Source organism: Falco biarmicus, chromosome 18 (assembly GCF_023638135.1).
Source record: "Falco biarmicus isolate bFalBia1 chromosome 18, bFalBia1.pri, whole genome shotgun sequence".
In the NCBI taxonomy this organism is placed as follows: Eukaryota; Metazoa; Chordata; class Aves; order Falconiformes; family Falconidae; genus Falco; species Falco biarmicus.
Genome location: NC_079305.1, coordinates 5,680,474 through 5,686,520, shown reverse-complemented (window position 1 = coordinate 5,686,520; position 6,047 = coordinate 5,680,474). Strand labels below are relative to the sequence as shown.

Below are 6,047 nucleotides of genomic sequence, written 5' to 3'. Positions count from 1 at the left end.
ACATCTGGAGCACCTCTGGAGCAGCCCCAGCCACCCAGAGCCAGGACATTTGTCCGGGGCACTCTTCTCCCCATCTTGCCTCACAAAACCTGGGTTAGAATTCTGCTGGGTGCTTGTGCAGAGCTGTAGTACTGAGGGAAGGGAGGGCATCCTGGGTGCCCCTTGTCCTGCCACCTCTGCTCCCCCCTCCATCACTTCTTCCAGCAGATCCACAGGGAAGGACCACCTGCCCACTCAGCTTCAGACCCTGCTAAAGGCGCTTGAGCATCTTGGGGATGATGAATAAAAGGCATTTCTTGGAAGGGCTGTGAAATCACCTGTGCCATGGAATTTGGTACGTGGATAGTGTCATGTTCCAGAAAATGCCCTGGCCAGCTGATCCCAGTCGACAGGCAGGGCTAACTCATGGGGAAGGTGCTGAGGAAGTGGGTGCAAAATGCTTCGCTGCATGTCGGTGCATCCCCGCTCTGCCAGCCGCTGGGTAAATTACATCGGCTTTAGAGCCTGCTGGCAAAACGTAAAGCAGTCTCCATGCTCCAGCCACTACAAGGGTATTAATCAGGATGAAAATATAAAAACAACATGAAAACCACCATCTATGGGGTGCGCAGCATCGGACACTTGGTCTGGGAGCTGGGCCAAGTGCTCGTATCTTGACTCTCTTATAAATACACTGCTAGGAAAATGCATTATCTCTGGAGTGCTGTAAGACCATTTAGATTTCAGAGCAAAACAGTCCAAGACACCTGCTGCATTTTAATGATTTTTCTCCATCACCTACACAGAACTGAGACTGAAATAACTGCCCTGCAACCACCCTGACCCTCCCACCACAGCTCTGGGAAAGCCGGTATCAGCAGTGCCAGCACCATACGGGCGCACCTGGTGTGTTTGCACAAATCCTTCTGTTTTGGAGCATCAGAAGATGAGCAGGGTGGCAAGGGGTCATGTACCTCGCTCTGCATGGTGTCCTGCATCCCTGCATTCAGGAAAACACTGCCTCCCCCGGCACAGCCACAGCTGCCCAGGCAGGAGCTGTCGGATGTGGCAGCCGTGTCCCCCAAGTATTTCCCCTTCTGTGGGCTGGGCTGTTTGCACAGAGCTTCCCAAGCACCTGGGGACAGCAGGTCTTTTAATTGGGGACCATCATTACTGAGAAAGCACCCGGGGTTGTGCGGAGGGTGAATTCCCTGCTGCCCAGGCACTTCTGCTCCATCCTGCCCAAGCAGCACCAGTCACTGGGCCCCTGCCGAGGAGGACAGGGGAGCATGGGCTGACCCGGGGTGAACGGATGCACCCTGGTAAAAGGTACAAAGACTTAGTCATGCTGGAGCCCGAAGAGCAGACTTGATGAAGAAAACATGCCCTTCGCTTTGCTATTCCCTCCCCATAAAGCTATAAACTCCTTTCAAATACTTCATCTCCCTAACTTTTGGATGTCATTAAACTCTTTATTAATTTACTCCAAATGTCTTCGCTCGTATTCCAACACAGCTAACCCCATCAAAAGGATAAAAGCACAGTGCTTAGACAGCACTTCTTCTCTTCAAAGCCTGTTACTGAGATTAATTGTTTCTCTCAAGTCCTCTGTGAAGGAGGTACATGGGGATAATTGTTATTAGTGCTGGGTGCGAGGTAAGCATTAGGGTCCAAGGTAAAAGCTGGGACCCAAGCTGTCACAGCACCGGCAGGAGTGGGTGGGCTTGTGGGGGCTGCAGGCACAGGAAGGCGAGGGAGCTGCAAGGGAATTCCTGGGACCACGTCTGGGTTCATCGCTGATGGATACTCCCGCAGCTCCTCAGGCAGTATGGTGCCAGGGCAGAGCCGCAGCCCCGGGGTGCCTGGCACCCCCCACCTCTGAGCATCTTCTCTCAGACGAGCGCTGAGCGTGTCCTCGGGCTCCCCGCTGCTCTTCCCTAACCGCTGCTGCCTGCCAAGAGCCTTGTGTGCAGGCAGAGTCCCTCCTCCTTCCCGATTTATCCCATGATGTCAGCAATCCCAGTCCTTCCTGACATCAGCGGTGATGTCAAGAGTTCTTCCCCACATCCCTGATGCGGCAGCGGGGCTGGGCAGGGGAGGACACGGCGGTACTGGCCAGCCATGCTCTGCCCCACCAAGCAGCTCCAGGTCCTGCTGGGAGGGCATTAAGGAGTGGTCAGCAGAGCCAGGGTGCTGGCCCGCAGGCTGCACAGCCCCCTGAAATGCTGCCCATCAGCCCTGCCGGTACCCACGGGATGGAGGGTCCCGCGGGAAGAGCCGCGATGCCGGCTGTGCTGTGCTGCAGGAATACCAGCCGCTAGCTCCGGCGGTGCCCGCGCGTTGGGGCCAGATGTGTGCGTTGCTGAGGCTGACACGGTACATCTGGTCCGGGTTTTGGTTTCCATCGCAGGGTTTACCACATCCCCCCCAGCCGGCTGGAGGCGAGGAGGCGCACATCTGGAAGCAATTGCAGCTGTCACGCTTCAAGGAGATACTGCACCGCAGAGAGGAGAACCCGATACCTCGCCCCAGCAGCCTCCTCCCGCCCTCCAGCTCCAGCAGATGAGAGCAGCACAAGCATCCCCCGCCGCGAGCCGGATCCTGCCAGGTGCTGAGCCCTTCCCAGCAAGGGCAGCGTGCAGTGCCGGCACCTCATCGGGAAGAGGGATGGGGCTGAGCCCTGCAGTGGGGAGTTAGCTCAGGCCAGAGGCACCCCCGGCTCTGTGCCTGAGCAGGAGGGATGCTGGAAGGGGCAGCCCTGCGGGGACCTGGCCCTCTCCCCACTGTGGCTGGGCACCTCCGGGAGCCCGGCACAGCCACACACCCTCACGGTGTTTGTTTTTAAACACTCTGGCAACCCAGCAAAGCCCTGAGCTGTGCTGTGGTAGGCTTGTCTACACCATTCCCCCCAATGCCCGGGAACGGGATTCCTTTCCATTTAATTAACTGTCCCACGCTTTCTATAGCTCACCAGGTCTCGGGAGCACAGTCACCATGGAGCGTTTCTGGCAGGGAAGGAGCACTTGTTTCTATACGATACAGAATAGTTTCAGCATTAGTTACTTCTAAATCATTCTGGTTTATGAGCAACCTGACAATTTGGCAAAGGCAGCAGGCCTGGGTCTGTACCAGGCACTAATAAAATCTTGAGAAGAGCTGTAAACCCGTGCTGGCAGCAGGGTGCTGGGGGAAGGGGGATTACTAGTGGGTACCTCTGCTCCTGCCTCCTCCGGAGCAGCGGGCAGCATCAGCAGGCACCATCAGTGGGCAGCCACGTGCCTCTGCGGGAGGGGATAAGCATCCCAGCCCATGCTCTTGGCAGCAGCGAGCTCCTTCTCATCCATCTCCCAAAGCATCTCTGGGTACCACCCTGGTCAGCCCCAGGTCAGGGGGAGGCTGGCTTATCACCTGAGCCAGCTTGGAGACTGCAGAGAAGGTGAGACAAGAGCTGCTTGTTCTCTGCCCAGCATTTTCAGCTATTAAAGGTTATTGGGGGGGGGGAGGTGGGGGGGGGCGGGGAATACAATACTGAAATGGGGAAGAAAACCCCACCAGATCTGATCGGAAATAAAAACTGCCATTGCTGGGTAGCTGGCAAGGTGGTCTCAGCAGCAGGGCAAGCCAGCCACCATGGTCCCAGGCTGTGCCAGTTTGTGCTTGAGGGCAGAGGGGCTTTGTGCATCTCTGCACGTGCATGTGCTTGCACGCACCTTTGCTTTAAGGGATGGGGACCAGTATTTGGGGAAGGTGGCCTGACATCAGGCTGTGTTTGTCCAGGAGTCAGCTGCTCTTCACCAGATGATTTGTCTTGCACCATTACTTTGACCTGAGAGCTGCAACCCCCCTGCTCAGCCAAGAGAACGTGCACTCTGGAGCCTACAGATGATGCTCCAGACTCAGCTGCTTGTGTAGGAGGAGGAAAAGGAGGCAGGAGCCTCCCCAAATGCAGCACAGTAGCCTCTAAAGAGCACCCAGCCATGCTGCATGGGCAGGCTCTGGGCTGCTGTGGGTCCAGTCTGTAGTCCCAGCCCAGCCCTCAGGAGCTCTTGCAGCAGCATCAGACCTTCCTGCCACTGCGGGCTGTTCGTTCAGCAGTGGGAGGGTTTGGAAGGGGAAGATAAATGGACCTGGTACCATAGAAATAACAAGTGCTTTGTGGAAACCATGAAGAAATAATGAACAGAGGATTTATTTTAGGAACGCCTGGCACAGGATCTGACCCAGAAAGCCACCTGTAAACCTGGCCAGTGCCGCTCTTCCCTGTGCTTAGACGCGGCCAGCTCTGCTCCAAGGATTGAGGGATCCCTGCCCCACTGCAAGCAAGGTGCTTGGCGGGGCTGGGAAACACCACTCAGCACTGCCCCTGTCCCAGGCAGCAGCCATGGGGGCTTCCTTGCTGCAAGCCCCCCCCCAGGGGGCTCCTGGGGAGAGTGGGGGCAGCTTGGAAAGCCTTGAGGGATATGAGGGCTGCAGGAACAGACCCTCCACTATTTGCATGCTGCATCCAGTTACAGGCCAGGTCAATAAAAGAACTGATTTAAAACTGTTATGGCTGAAATAATTGCCACTTGCACGCCAAGGGCTTGTTAGCAGGGGGCAGCAGGTGATGCCGCAGGTTGCACAGCCCCCCTCAGGCTGGGCATCACTTACTGCTGGTTCACTCCTCCCAGTATTCCTGCTGCCACAGAGAGAGGGTGACCGGGAGTCAATGGCACAAGCACCCGGTGACCCGTGATCACCAGTCCCTTGCCTGTGCACCAACCAGCCTTCCTCCTGCTTCTTCTCCCAGCTTTGCTCCTGAAACCTCTTCTTTGTCATGGAAAGTTCTGCAGCTGGAAGACTCCAGGGCTGGGGCCAGGCACAGGGGCAGCTGGGTCCCCTTGGCATGGGCCCTTTGTGCCACGTTCGCTTTGTTCCGCGGTGCTGGCAGCTCAGTGTGGCAGGGAGCAGAGCGTGCCCTGCTCTTGCAGGCAGCTGCCTGCTTTTGCTTAGCAGTTAGCAATACCATGGCTGCCTGTGCCAGACCCACCTCCTACCCCAGTCACTGTGCATGTTTTCAGCCAGTCACATATGGAACGGGTTATGTTTTTATAATCATCTTTATACAGTCTTTTTTTGTTCAGTCCCAATATCATTCCATATAATTCCTCCCCTCTCCCCTGCAAAGGTCTTTCAAGCCTGTGTCTACAGGAGTTTGGGCAAAACCTTTCAAATGCTGCTCTTCCCCATCCCTTTCTAGGGGAGAGGCCCCTATCAGATCCTTCCACCTCTTGCAAGGTCCCTCCTTTCTTTTGCTGACTGCTGCAAATCGCTTCCACAAAGTCTATTTCCAGCAGGAAATCAGAAGCAGAAGGAAGGGGCAGGCGGGTGGGAGCAGCCCTGCTTCTCCTACAGACAGCTCCCCAATTCCTGGCGCTCCTCCTCCTCCTCTCTGCTGTGCCTCCTGGCACAGGGACTCACCCTGAGGTCTTCTGACAGGGACCTGGAGCATGTCCAAAGCCTCCTGCTCCTTGCCATCAACCCAGACATGCTATACTTGTGCTGGGCATCACTGTTTCCCTTCCCACGCTCGCTCTTCACCTCCTTACGCAGGGATTCCTTGGGCAGGGAGAGCCGCCCTTAGCACCTCGTGCATAGGCAGCATGGCTGCAGGGAGCTGCAACTCGACTGCCGCAAATACAGCAGTGAACGAGGAGGAGTGGTTCTGGGCTCAGCCAGCTGGACTTGTGTTCCTCTTTCCTAAGGAGAAAGGGGGGGGGGAAGACAAACCCTTTCCCATGCAATCTCTGCTCTGATATCTGAACATCTGAACCCACTCATGGCCCCACTATTAAATTTGTGATGAAAGAACAACTTACTACAGGATTTTACTATTTTTTTATTCTACAGAGAAACTACCTACAGAGCCAGCTGTGGGTCCTGGACCTTTTTGGATGTGTCTTCAGGATGTTTTGCTGGCAAATGCAGCCCTCTGCCTCCTTCCCTGTGAGGGTCCAGCTCAGTGCTACACTACTTTTTGCCCGGCAGAGCAAGCATGTACCTGCCCTCAACACCACATTGATATCTGC

At 55.9% G+C, this 6,047-nt stretch overlaps 1 long non-coding RNA gene across 1 annotated transcript; it reads right to left on the bottom strand.

Moving 5' to 3' along the window:
* Positions 1-846: 846 nt before the first annotated feature.
* LOC130160524 (uncharacterized) lies at positions 847-5,642 on the bottom strand. Its single transcript, XR_008826015.1, has 3 exons — positions 5,440-5,642; positions 2,951-3,008; positions 847-2,436 (listed from the first exon to the last, which is right to left on the bottom strand). It is a non-coding gene; the product is annotated as an uncharacterized LOC130160524 (long non-coding RNA).
* Positions 5,643-6,047: the final 405 nt, after the last annotated feature.